The sequence below is a fragment of the Hippoglossus hippoglossus genome, chromosome 2 (genome assembly GCF_009819705.1).
Source record: "Hippoglossus hippoglossus isolate fHipHip1 chromosome 2, fHipHip1.pri, whole genome shotgun sequence".
NCBI classification, from domain to species: Eukaryota; Metazoa; Chordata; class Actinopteri; order Pleuronectiformes; family Pleuronectidae; genus Hippoglossus; species Hippoglossus hippoglossus.
Window position 1 is genome coordinate 1,194,337 of NC_047152.1, and position 14,789 is coordinate 1,209,125.

Sequence of the window (14,789 nt, forward strand, 5' to 3'; positions counted from 1 at the left end):
GTTGATGGGGGTCGGACCACACCCATCTTTGAACTGGTGAACTGTCATGTCTGTTTCTTGCATGGTTGATGGTTGGCGGCGGGCCCATGAGGTGCAGAGGGTCGTCCATTAACCGGACGGTCGCTGGTTCGATATCAGGATCTTGTAGTTTGGCTGTGCTGCCAGTGTGTGAATGGTATGTGATAGTAAAAGTATGGAAGCACCGTATGCCTGTGTTCGTAAAGGTGTCTTACACTGTTTTGAGTGGAGGATTTAAAAACAGTACATTTACTCTTTGTGACGCTGTAGCAGTGACAAAATCTGCTCACAGACATAGTAACACCTGGAAAAGTACTCGATACGGCCTCTGTGGTAATCCCTGCCACAGTAGGTGAGTCCAGGACTGCATTTTGCATCGATGACGCACACACAAAGACTCTCAAGGCGAAAAAAACAATGACATACATATTAATCAAATTTCCTGGTTTGGCCGACTCAGCGTGATAAGAGAAGTCTTGACGGTGCAGCTTGGTGTCTAAATCATCCTTTCAGATATAGAAATGAACTTTCCCTCTTTCCCCTGCACAGCTTTCTACGATCTGAATGAGTTTACCAGACACATTCCTTCTGTGGTTTCGCTCTCAAGACTAACGTGAACCAACAGTTTGAGTAAACATCCAACAGACAGTTCTGCTTTGTTCAGGCGACATGCAAATCCAGTTGTTTGAAGCAGATCATCAGTGCTGACTTCTTTTCGTCACTTAAAAGCCTCCACAAGGGACGAATGTCATCACCTTCATATTGGTTGTTGTAGCAACAGGATTATATAGGATTATGTTTTCTGACTATAAAAGGCAAGGTGCACCACACTGTTTGGACTTTTGGGGATTTATCTGTGAGCATTAAACAGTTGCTGGCACTTCGTCAGATCAGCCTTTTTTTTTTTTTCTCTTTTTGAACCCAACATGTTGGAGCAAAGCTTGGATCTTTGTTCTTATCCCCGCAAAATACAGTTTCAATGGTGCAATGCTTTGAGGTTCTGCCTACTAATCACAACACAGCACCTGGAAAAACCTGCTCCCCATAATTAGAAAGCATCGTTTCCTGCAAGGCTGATGTCAAAATCAGGATACAGAGATAAAATTACACACTCACAGCCACCTTTGTCGAACTAGACTTCTCTCTCTGGGGCCAGCACTGCTTTCCCACTTTATGAATTCTCCACAAGGACACAATGATTCGATCCACTTGTGCTCACAGGCCAGACATCGACTCCCAGCTTCAGTCAATCAAAGAGCTAATTAATGCAGGCAGCAGTGTGCAGTGTTCATCAATGTCATACAAAGCTGCTCAAAGACTTTGCGCCGTGTCAACTATTGGCTTGTTGAGAATGATCTCGCTTCTGTTAGGGTTTAGTTCTCTGTTAATATTCACAGATCAGGGTCCAGTGATTCTAACTGTGAAAAAGACCAGAATGTCAGATCAGTGGCAGTTTTCCAGACTCCACCGATTGCAAGGGCAGCGGGAGTTGCGTGGCCAAGAAATTAGCATTTGCAAATGAGGAGAGTTTTTCCAACTGAAATGTACAAGAGCCACATTTGCACACATCTCATGCACTCCATTCTTGAACTATAATAAGTTTCACTCTCTTGTTTCCAGTATGGGCATAAAGAACTGATTATTCAAATAAGTGCTTTTGAGCAGATGAGTCGTAAGTTTACTCAGCGTGAAGGCTTGCTATTAAGATAAGGGATAAAAACTCAGCTTGAGTTCAATTGCTGCCTTAAAAACACGAGTTAACTTCAGTTACTTCAAAAGCCAATTGTTCGGAACGTTTTTAGTTAACATAATAAGAAAATGTGAGTTGAAATTGTGCAGAATTGTATGTTTATTTGACAAGAGAGAGCAAGTCTTATTTTTTCAAATGAGGGTAGGCCAGCAAAAAAAAAAAAGCCAATAGACTCCCTTCCGATTACAGTAGGAGTTTGCCTTCCTGTTTTCATGAATGTTTGAGAAACTAAGAAGCTCTCTCAACTCGCTGTCGTACCAGGGTTGCATTTTGTGCAATACAAAGAAAAATCATTAATCTGCCAATCATCTAGACTGCCAAATTAAAGAAATATACGTGTTCATCCAGTTGCCATGTATAGATATAGCATTGAAGCATCTGATACTCTCAAGGTAGCATCGTGTCCACTGTGAGGCTGCGCATGTAAGCATCAGTCTGAATTAGTTCCTGTGCATCTCCAGTCGAGATAATTATCCCTCTGAGCGAGAGTTCTCACAGAGGTTGCCCTGTCTGAACGAGGTTCCCAGCACATTTAATCACAGCAGGACTCCACTTTTTTATCCTGTAGAGGCTGGCACAAATACACGGTGTACTGAGAAACGTTAGATCGCTGACAGGGTCAAATGGGCAGCTGTGCCAGCGCTGTATGTTCCCGCAGGAGACTGAACAGAAGGGGACACTCGACTATAGTTCACAGTCCACCGCAGCACCAAGTGTCTCTCCAGCTTTGTCATTATGCAGATAAACATTGGAGTGCCATGTTTGGTCACCCGGAGAACAAACCAGCTCATTCACACAGTCAAATATCCCCAGGGTGGATGAAAGGGGGCCATTGCAAATCAAATACCTCCTACCTCCATTTACACCCCACCCTCTTGTGTCCGAACTTACCCCCCCCCCCACCTCCCGCCTTGTCTTTTCTCTCAATTCAAACTCATTTTCTTTAGCTGGGGTATAAACAAGGAGGTGGCGAGGAGCGAAGCCAGATTTCTGCTGTCGGGGAGCTCAGATTTTCAATGCCAAGCTCATGAGTCCTCTGCAGAGAGATGGGATTTTATAGAAAGTGTGTGGGTGTGTATGTTGTGTGTGTGTGTGTGTGTGTGTGTGTGTGTGTGTGTGTGTGTGTGTGTGTGTGTGTGTGTGTGTGTGTGTGTGTGTGTGTGTGTGTGTGTGTGTGTGTGTGTGTGTGTGTGTGTGTGTGTGTGTGAGGAGGGGGTACTTGGCTATGCATGAAAAGGATTGGACACACTGGCAGCCGCTGATGCCAAGGCCTCCAAGCTTGAGATATTGCAAAGAGGGTGTTGAGACTGAAAATGATTTGAGCGTAATGCAGAGACAGCAGTGGAGTGGGATTTTTGAACCACAATGAAGCAATATTACGACACATGAGTTAACAAATGTCCCTTTGCATGATAGAAAGCAAAAGAGGAGTGTTACCTTCAGAAACTTAAATATCTTTTAATTCACTATCTCTCTGTCCTTTGCTTTCTCTGCACGGGGACTACCCAGGTACACAGATGTCCGCCCCGGCGTAGTGTCATGTATTTAAACTCTTCCTCTGCACACCGCTTCACTTCATTTTTAGCTCAGCGCCAGTTACTCCAGGTATGCCGCTGTCACACCCTGACGCATTCACCGACACCTTCCTCTCCACATGTCAGTGCTGATAAGGGAATCGAGTGTGTGGAATTCATAGCGGAGAATGGAGGGACCTGGGATGTTATAAATTGCATGGTCGCAGCAGTAATAGGAACTTAAAGGGTTTCTATCGGGAGTGACTGATGAAACGTTTCATTCGTATTCAAGGAAAAGGTCAATGCACCAATGAGATTCCTAAAAAGCTCATCAACAGACGATAAGCATCATTTAAAGGATCTTGAGCCTTAAGAAAAAAGTTAATAATCCCTTTAAAAAGTTAGTGTTGCTGTTGTTGTTGGAAAAACTCCTTAAACTTGGAGTATTCTTTTAAAACATTCTCCCATTTTCAGCTCAAAAGTCATTTCAGATTTGGACGAATTTAAACTGAGTTTACGAGTTCAGGGAGAACTCTTTAGTTGTTGTTTCATTTATCTTTGCACTTGTAAGCTGTGGAGTCATTGACATGTTTCCCACTGCATCAGCAGCTAAATGCTTTTAACATCATTATTCAATATTTACAGCTGTGCTTGTTTGTATTGTGGCGTTTAAGGAACCAAACACTTTGCAGAGAGCATCATTACTCGGCCAATGAGTCTACGGTGACATATGAAGCAGCCAATCACAAATATCCCCACCTAAAGATGAGAGGAGGTAAACACGTGTTCAGCGTAGATGTCCATGTTCGGCATTCAGCTTAGCAAAGTTGTGTATAATTGATAACTTGGTATATACACAAGTTGTATTATTCATCGGTTATGTCAGTACGGATTCTCTTCAGACATATTGCGTTGCAGTGGAGCATGGGAGGATGTTTAATGCTGGAACCTCACAGAATTCCATTTGACATTTGAAGTACTCATCATGTGAAGTTGAGCTGATATATTTTGTGTGCATATTGGCCATATTTGCATGCATTAAAACCAAAGGTGTAATAGAGTCTTTGGTCTGGAGGCACAAATTAAAGTATACCAAAAATCATCATTGTAGAAACATACCCCGAAGTTGTTGCCTTTTTATAGAATTTAATAACAAAGTTGCATTAGCAGGATGTTGACAGCGAATAGAAGAAGCTAGCAGACGCATTTGGTTTGTATCTAAAGTGGCAAAATTATGTTTTTTCCAGCGATAAGACTTCAATTTAAGTGTATGTACATGTTTTGACTGAAACAGGAGATAAATCCTGATAATACAAATATTCTCTATACAAACCAGGTTTATTATTCCACTGACTATCACAAGATTTAGCTCCATGATATATCAGTTCAAATGTGGAACATTTCCTTCCATAATAATGAAGAAAAGTCCAAATAAGCAATTTGTTCACTGGCTCGTGTGCATATGGAAAACAAAAATAAATCGGATGATATTTTGGTATAAATAAACAAAGGCCTTCCGGGTACTTGCAGCGTACCACTAACAAGCATGCAAAAAAAAAAACATATCATAATAATACACTGTTTAAGCTGAGGTATATTTCATACAGGTATAAAATGGTCAAGCACATAGGACTGACAAACCATCACTTTAATTGGCACAAATATAAAAGCCTTTCCATTTAAAATATTTATAAATTTTTACTTAACATTGTGTATAACCACCAATGAGTTATAGTAAGAAGCCACTAAAGTCCCAAACTTAAAGCTTTTTCTGTCTTATCTAAACAACAGTTATGCTTCTTGTGTTTACACATGAAAAATAATACTTCTGTGTTTTACTCCTGCTGTTCACTTCATGAATTTAGTGCCCCGAGGATCTTATTGACCTATAATCAAGCATTTGGACTTCAACAAACGCGATCCCCCGCAAATCCAACCTAAAGTCAACAAACAACACATGCAGAAACTCCAGTAGGATACACGTGCATTCAGCTCCCACGCTGGGACCACATGGAGCAATCAAGCCCCCAAAACACCCCCCCACCACAACCGAGCCCAGCCCACTCCACCCCTGCGATGTATGACATCTCATTGTGCATGTGCTGTAAGAAGGAAAAAAAAGCAAAAACCCCACCGGCTCTCAGGGAATGGTCCCAATGAAAGTGAATTAAACAACAAAGGAGGCACTTACATTCAAAGAGCGTCACATGGTCCTCCGACAGAAAAGAAGAGGAGCGTGCAATGATTCCAGCGTGGATAAACAATAGTGAGTAACCTTGAAGAGTAGAGAGAGAGAGAGAGAGAGAGAGAGAGGGAAAGTGAGAGCGAGAGAGTGAGTTAGAGAGATGGAGAAGAAAGGTGAGAGAGTGAGAGAGAGAGAGGACGCAGATTCATGCATCCACACACCCAGCGTACAAGCAAATCAAAACACTTAGGTTATTTTTCGTGCATCTCCTCCCCCTCCCCCTCCCCCTCCACCTCATCCTCCTCCTCCTCCTCCTGTGCAGCCACCCCCCCCCACCCACGGTGCCTTCGGGTTTTACTTGTCATGTGTTCAGGCTCAGGCGAGCGTGAAGCGGACTGAGGAAGCCAGCACTCCAAGTGCTTTGTCCAGCGGTTGGGAAACGCATGCTTCCATTACGTGGAACATTGAGCTTCTTGGCCCCTTCTGTGCGTCTGATCCAGAGCAGATGGATGAAGAGGCAGAGGACGACATCCAGCACCTTGGCTCATCCATCACACCTTCCTTGGATATCATGCTAATAGTCAAAAAAAAGAAATTCGATTGTATCCAGTGGAAAATGTAGTGTCCAGCTTCTAACTGCATATCTCAGCGGAGTCGGATAATCCCACAACATCCTCTGAGTGCAGACACAAACTCACATTACCTCAATTAAATTAAATGGAAAGCTCTTGCTGTGCAGCCATTTGCTGATTACACAAGATACTGTGCCGCATATTTTTTTTTCTAAGTCATACTCCAAGAGCTGATGCAAACTGTTTCAATTTTTAGTAATGTTTTCTTCTCCCAGCTTTGAGTTGCTTTTAACTTTTAGTGGTTGTCACCCCAGGGAACAGAAGCACAGAGCAGCAGATATTTTTACATTCAAGCTCATACTCCACAGTTTAGGTTTGAGCGCTCTGGGCTGAAACTTTTTAAAAGACTAACAGGGTATGTGTTTGATTTGTAAATAGCTGGCATTTAGACTGTATTCTTGTGCTGGAAAGTACAACATTGTTATTTTATGATATTAAATTTGGTCTCGGTGGGAAGGGAAATTCTTGCAATTAGCATGTAGACTTGTGCAACACTGATTGCTTTTCATGAAACTGCTGCTTATGCTCCTGATCTGGTATTTTTTACTTGTTCCAATTTAGGAATGCAGTTTCTAACAATTAGTCTTTTCAATTTTTGATGATATGCCACCTGTTTCTTGGGCAGTACATGTAGTGAGCTTTAGTTGGATAAGTGCAAAATGTGACCTGCCGGTGGCTGGATAGATTTCATCCTCTGAGAATCATAAATGTTTGTAGTAGTCGTTGAGATATTTAAGTTTTGGCAAACGGTGGTCAACCATCGGACTTACCAACGTTGATATCCATCGCCATGCCTCTAGCATGAGAAACAAAGATGGGAAGATGAGTTCCAATAGAAGATGCTTTGCAGCTCGCTGTGTCTTAATCAAGAGCATTTGGGATTCCTGACTTTGACCCAATCGATGTTGTTACTGGTTTCGGTGTCACAGTGTCTTTGTGGTATTTATCCCAGCTCCTTTCTTTAGTCCACAACGTTTTACCCCAGTAGTGTTGCTTCACAATTGTTGCACATGATGGCACACACCAGTCCAGTCCACCTTAAGATCCTGGGTGGATTTTAAGGTGGTAACAACCATGAGTGAATGTCAAGCCACTGCAAATGTGTTAAATCATGCCTCTAATCATAATGATGAAATTATTACTCCAAAAATTAAAGGACTAGTGCCTATTCACTTCTTGTGACATGGTAATAGAACAGTAATCGTTAGGAAAAGGTCTGCAGGCATGTTGGTGTGATTGACAGGTCTCTCACACTATCACCCTCAGCCAGGGTTTGGATTATTTCTGTAACATTTCTCAGCAGTCGCACTTCCACACGTTCGGCCCTCCCTCTTATGTATCTGATGCCAACAACTGCAGATCAGATTCACGCACACAAACCAGGCCAATGGCATAAAATGCAACACTAATGCAAGAAGGATAATGCTTACCTCATGGTTAGCATCATTTTTACAGTCATTTTACAGCCGGCACAAACATATCCGGGGAGGAATTCACAGGACTGAATCATACTGATTAACCCATTTGCGCACATTCCGCTTCAAGCAATTTGTACCCCCTGCTGCCCGGGGTTTGGAATTGAATGACCTAAGCTTTTCCAACCCATCTAACAACGTGATCAGGAGCTAAGTCGGGGCTCCACTGGGGAGCATAAGACTTGCTGATGAGGCCAGACATGCCCGATCATCTGCCTCACTGCGGGAGAGAACAGATTAAAGGGAATATTGGATATGCCGTGCTTTTGAGTGATGACTGTTACTCCATAAAGATTACAGATGATGTAGAGTTTATTTTCCTGTTGGTATCTTCTCTCGCTTATGCCGACGTACAAATAGGGAGATAATCTTGAGGTGTCGGCTTGCCAGGGAAGTGGTAGGATAATCTTACAAGCCACTCAGGACAAGGCCGTCCGTTTTTTGTACTTTAACTGAATGGTAACCTACGGAGCGGTTCTCTCGCTGCACATTGCTTCGATAAGGGGCTGCTGTTCTAAACAATGTTACAAGTCCGTGCGTGATCGTTGGGTAGGGGGGGAGTAGACGGCCTCGCTCCCATGACAGATTCAAAGACATTTCAAAGCTGCAGTGCTTATGTGTTTGTGCAGGTTGCAGCTGTTCCAATATCTCCCCAAAGGCTCAAAGATCAGTGCTAATATGTTCCACGCCAACCTCTGGCACTTTTTATTGCTTTCATCCTTTCTTTGCTGCAGTGGAACATATTATGAATGACCTGTTGTGTCTTAAATTACTTCAACAACGAGGGGAGTGGGACTTCTCAGTGTATCACCAGTTTTCCAGCTGTGGCATGCTGTTGCAGTTTAAACTTTTGTTACAAATCCAAATCTAAGTAAAGTAAAAACTTATTTTAAGTCCATCAATAAAAAGTCCGACAGTAAAAATCACTTGATTGCAAAATGCCGTAGTAAGGTTAAGTTAAGGGTAATATTGTGAAGAGAAGGTGGGAAACAAATCTGAAGGTGTAAGATGCAAGGTGAAGAAATTGATTAAAGAGTGATACATCTGTATCCTCTATACTGAGTTCATGTCCTTAAGAGGGTTACATTAGACAATTACAAAATATAGTGTGTATTTTATGGTCTGATTCCAATTTTTAGGCGTATATATTTGGAGCTTAATAAAACTTTTATTACTTGCCCTGCGAACAGGATTTAAGTTGTTGCAAATCATCTAAGGACCAAGCTCGAATCTCATCAACTAATTTCTTGGCAATCCATCTAAAAGTCATTCAGATATTTCTATACAAAACGGAAATTAGAATTCGAAAAAAGCAGAATTTGAATTTGTCAATAGAGGAATGAAAACGAAATCTCTGTTTTTTCTAATAAAATACGCAGCGATGAACTTTGACCACATTAATTCCATGAGCCACAAATGTAAAACTTGAAAGGAGAACACAATGAAACACGTGTGATCTTAAGTGACTGCTGGGTAGTGAGGTTCCACAGTTTATTACCTCGCTGCCTCGTAAAGCAGGGGTCTGGTTTAAAACCATCAGAGTGCATCAAAGGGGATAATTAATGGGGTCAATATGTTCCAAAGTGGGATGTCGGGTTTATTTCTGGCATACAGTGCACGTGTACTGTATACAGTTTGAAAGTGAAACAAACAGGTCAAGGCTGCTTTTGAGTGGGCATCAGCAGCTTTCTCCTCTGCTGCATCTCCACAGGCAGGAGGTCAACTCTGCACCAGGAGGGAATCACTGTCTCCCATCCACCGTCTGTCGACCCATTTAGCTGCACAACACTGGTATTTGGAGGGAATGCAGACAGGCCCTACAGGTTACAGTTATCAACACAACACATGGCCTAGTTCCTACTTCCTGAAACTGGCTTTTTGGACATCATGAAAATCAATACGCCAATCTAGAATGTGCTAAAATGTAGATCAAATGCCAATAATACAGTAGAGACAGAATGTGAACGTTTATGTTAGATATTTTGGCAGCCATGTCGTGTCACTACAAAATCTGGATTTTGAGGATAATTCAAAATATCATTGTTTATACTATTAAACAGCAAAAGAAAAAAAAAATATGTTCCTCTTTCTTTCTTCAAAGAATGAAGAAAATAAATACCAGGCTCTTATTGTCATAAACATTAACAGTGAAAATATGCCCGGGATACAATATGAGTCGTTACATACATGTTTCACATAATGTATCAGTTGAGCCAATAACAACAAATGCAACAAGGCTGAAAGTCAGCGAAGCATCACGACCTGAGGGAATGGGGGGGTGGGGGGTGGCTGTTGCAGCTCAACAACAAAGAGAGTCACACTGGAAATGGAATATTTGCTCATGATTTTTCTGAAGAACAATAGGAACAAAAGATGGGTATTTTTTTATGCAATATGTTGTAGGAAATTAGACGGACCGTGATCAGTGACTTGAACAACCCCTCCCCCCTCTTTCCCCTCATGGCTTCTCCCTGTAAGTCAAAGGAATCAGCAGGAGTCGCTCAAGGATGACGCAGAGCTAAGAAGTCATAATGTCCTCAGGGATTTGTCTGCGTACGTGTATTGTTATAGACAAATGAGTCAAATTCAAGGATTTTAAGTTGGCTCTGTTGCCTTTGAAGGCAATGACACAATATGCTGCAATAAAACAACAGCCCAGACGTTTTCACAGAAGAATCTTTTGACATGTTTGACCTATGATTTACCTCCTTGACCTTAAACAAAAGGGCAGGATCGCAAAACAGTGTTGGAGCAGTGTGAAACACACGAGTGGTCAGGTTTTAAATAAACTCCGAGGTGAGCACGCCAGAGAACAATTGCCTCTCCTGGTCGCTGAGCCTCACCTGGTGCAGGGAGGCATGTTCGTGCGGGTGCGTAAAACTGACATTCAAATGAAGGCCAACATTACAAAAGCCGAAAATTGAGTTGTCTTACACCAAAGTTATCCCTGAGCGCCATAACACACATCATTGTACATCCCCAACACCACAAAATGGAAATAATATAGACGTGTTTCGCATCATTTTATTTTAATAAATTACTGTTCTTTTGGTATTGTTGTTGCAAATGGATGATTAAATTGAACCTTGAAATTCAACTTGAAATAATTGGTATATTTGGACATTTGTAAACCTCCTGTGCAATTTCTGAATCCTATCTCCTCCATATTTGTGAATTAGACCAAACTAAAAAGTCAAAGTACAGGTCAAATTTGACTCAGACTGTCATTTTAGGTAGTTCGAGGTTTGTTTTTAAGTTTTAATCAATTATTTAATGCTATAAGATGGGGTAACATGTCATGATTGAGACTGAGCCTACTTCTCCTTGCAGGATATTTTGCTTGATTTCTGAATAGTGGGAGGAAGTGGAGACGTGTCATTCCTCTTTGGTTTGAACAATATGTGGCTGCGCAGCACGAGTCTTCCTAGATGCCATCATAGAGCAGGCTGTGTGCACCGCTTGTTCAGACGGGGGATCGTGTCGTGTCTTGACCTCGGCCCATTTGTCTTGCCTGTAATGCAACACCACAACAGGAGCTGGCCTTTGCACTCCACCTCTCCATGCCCAGTCTTACCACTTGCCATATTCCACATTATGCATCTGCCTCTCCCCACAGCCTTGATCACCTCCGGGCAATGCCTCCGGGCTTTGGAACATATGTAGGGGGAAGGGCACGCATGTCATGACCGCTTACTCTCCTGCACAACTCCCTCTACCCTCTGCCCGCCTTTAATTATACTATATGTGCGAGCAGTCGGCAGCGAGACTCAGCTGTGAGGAGCAAAAATGCGAGCTGACCTGGAAAAAATAATTCCTATACTCCTCAGGGCCCTCAGGGTTTTAAGGGCACTGTGCAGGACAGCGGCTGGCAGGGATGAAGGTATTGGCGATATCGCTGCCATCAACGCCGGCTGCGTTTGTTCACCATCAGCTGCTGTTTTGCAGAAAAGGGGATTCTAGCCTGCACATGTTAGACAGTTGCTGTGCTGCGGTGTTGCTGTTTTCCAAAGACTTTTGCTTTTCTCTTTCATAATCCAGATATTATATCACTAAGTGAGGGACTCAGAGGACACTTAAAGACCTTTGAGCGTCCCCGTGGCTCTCATGCTCATTAGAGGAGGGATTGAACGTCCGCGGGCCTCTGCTTTACATTCTTATTTCCTGCTGTTTTCTCCTCTGTGCGTGCGTGGTAATTTAATTAAGTCTGCTGACTTCTCTAAAGGGCAACCGCTAGAACCAACACAATTAATAAAATGGGTGACTCTTCTGCTCTTTGTTCCCCTCACTCCTCATTTGAGTAGCTCAGCACAATCGCCCCACGGCCCCTGACTGGATTTAAATTTTTAAAAGTCAAATCTGGCCTCTCCCCTGTAATTATTCATTAACTTTAGGTACAAAGTAAATAGCACTTGAAGAATTCAGCAAGTGGAGTTTGGACCAAAATTGTCTTTTAGGAGGAAAATCTTTTTTTATGTTCTCTCTCCTGCAATCGCTCGGCTCTGCAGCACAATTTGAAATGTTCTGGCTCAGCAACAAGTGATGGTGCAAATGCTGGTGTGTCAGATCCATGGTCCTCAGGGAGTCTCGCGAATGTCAGTGTTTGAGTGTCGATGTTGCTTGCAAAATGGTTGCAGTTCAAAGTGTAATGAGGTTAATAAGCAAAAATCACAAACTAAAGAAATGTCGTATCTTATATGAAGTTGTGGGGAACTTCTATATCATTCAATCTTTGGGTTAGGGTCAAACAGGCTTTTTTCCTTAAACTATACCATGTCAAATTATTAAATCAAACCCAGATCTGATCCATATAACAAATCACGAGCTGTTATCAGTCACGAATATGTATTTTTTATAATTTTTCAAACAAATATGCAATTAGTTTCTACGTTGTCCATCACTTTCATCATACTGGAATGAAATGTGAAGGCACATTTGGGATTAATCCGCGGCGCACAAGGAGAAAATCAAACTGTGACGTGCAAGGCCACACCTCACGCTGGACACACATGACATTAGTAAAACTCTCTGCCAACACTGAACTGTCCGACGTGTCTCTCACATCAAAGGGCATCACTCATATCATGTAAAGTTCAATTTAGAGCATGACCTGCAAAAAGGGTAAAAATGGATTTTTCCTTTTTTTTGTGTGGGTTCAAAACTAATCTGGTGTTTGGAAATCTGTGGAAATAACAGTCAAAAAGCTCTGAAGAAAAAAATCCTGCAGACAGTCAGACACATAATTCAGCGAGCGTCAAAAAAATCTGCTGCTCGTTTATTCAGCATAATCCAGCCAGAAATCCATGCCTGTTTGGCACACACACACACACACACACACTGGGCTGAGTTTGCAAGGGTGGTTTGAGGATACATTGGTCATGCAGCCACAAGCTGAAGGTCAGCATCTAGGGGACTATTCCCCACGGCGGTAAAGAGAGAGGTTTTAAGGTCAAACACAAAACAAGCACCCACACAGAGCTGTGTCGTGTGTGTGTGTGTGTGTGTGTGTGTGGTTTGTGTGCCTATATGTGTCATCAGTTATTAGCACAAAGTCAACTGATTTCATTTGTGGTCTTGCGGCTTCCCCGGCGTACTTCTGCCACTGCTTTTTTCTCCACCCTGCGCTCTGCTCTCGTGCGACTCTGTTGACACATGCGAGCCATGTCGAGGATCATCGGTCTCTCAACCTCACAGTACGGCGATGTCTGCTTTCCATCGCACGTCATGAATTATGTATCTCCTGCACCTGCTTTTAGCACACAGTCAGACGCACAGCTTTACAAACAGGCAGCACACATGGGGCCTTGTGTGTGCTCCTGTAGAGTACATATGTGTTTTGCTAATGTTGCAGTGCATGGGGAGGTCACTTGTGTGGACTTAATTTGCATTTCAATTAATTATTTACAAATGCAGCACTCATCAACCAGCCGTTAAGAGGTAAAATGAGAATATCTATATAGAATTATATCTCTAATATAACTATCTAGCAGTCCTATTCCTTCCTCATACGTCATTCGTCTCCAGAAGCCCTGACATTTTGATTGAGGATTATTACATATATCCTTTAATTGTAATTGACAGCTCTTCTACATCTTCTGAATTCAGCTGCACTGAAAAGTCGACCATCTGCCTCCGTAGCGTAAAATAGCATTTCTATATTTGCTTTATCATCCTATATTCCCAATTGAGATCATGTTGAAAGCTTTTCAAATGAAAGGGCAAACCACAGCATCCACTTCCCCACATGTATATTTCATGCTCTCTGATTCTTGCACTGTATTTCTACATCTGTATAAGTCTGCTTTTTTCTTCTTTTTCCTACCGAGCGCGTCCTCCGAACAATGCGGCCTTTGGCTCTTTGGAAGCATTAAGGTCTGTCAGATGAATCGGAAAAGTCCCGCTTGGAGAGGGAATGAAATGCTCTCAAAAGCCACATGAAAACTTAAACACTTTTTTTATTTTTTATTTTTTCATTCGGTGCTGGCGCCGAGCAAAACGTACTCACTCAGCGGGTGTTTGACTTGTCTTCCGATCGGGTGAGAAATGTTGACTGTCAACAAGGAGAAAACCCCCAAAGTGTGAACAGAGTAAAGAAAGTGTTCGTCTTCGTCTTTTCTTTCTGAGACTGAATGGAGTGCGGTGTTGTTTTTATCTCGGGGAAGGTGTGAGAGCAGTAAACGTGCATGAATAAATCAAAGACTGCTGCACACACAATTATTTTTTTTGCTTTGAAAACACATTTAAGATATATTGAGTTTGGCACATCACTGTTGCATAATTTTCTACCTAGAATATATTGCATAACTTGAAAAACATAAATCAATCACAGTTGACTAAGGTCACATTTTAGAGGTGTACAACGACACCGCTTGCAAACATGCTTTTCTTTAACTCCATATTCACACCGTCAGCTCTAAATCGCTGCGTCCTAAAACCCTCTGAAATACCCTAAAAATATCTGTAAAACATGGCTGACGGGTCGTTCAAAGGGCAATGTATGCAAACATTGCCCTTTGAATGACCCATCAGCCCTAAAATTAGCACCACTGCAAGGTTTGCAGAAAATCCTCCTGCAAGTGTTGATTTAATGAGGTTACATCTTGAGCTGTTGCCCTGGATATGAAGACATCTGACGGATTGTGCACCGTAAACACTGTGCACTTTATCCAGGCATGAAGATTTGCCTGTTAATGTACACAACACACACACACACACACA

At 42.3% G+C, this 14,789-nt stretch overlaps 1 protein-coding gene across 1 annotated transcript in view; it reads right to left on the reverse strand.

Moving 5' to 3' along the window:
• Window positions 1-5,706, reverse strand: part of LOC117777648 (E3 ubiquitin-protein ligase Midline-1-like) — a 57,099-nt gene extending 51,393 nt beyond the window's left edge. Inside the window, exon 1 of the mRNA XM_034612469.1 lies at window positions 5,474-5,706. The gene's annotated coding sequence lies outside the window, so the exon portion shown is untranslated. The remainder of the gene's footprint in view (window positions 1-5,473) is intronic.
• Between the last annotated feature and the right edge of the window lie 9,083 nt (window positions 5,707-14,789).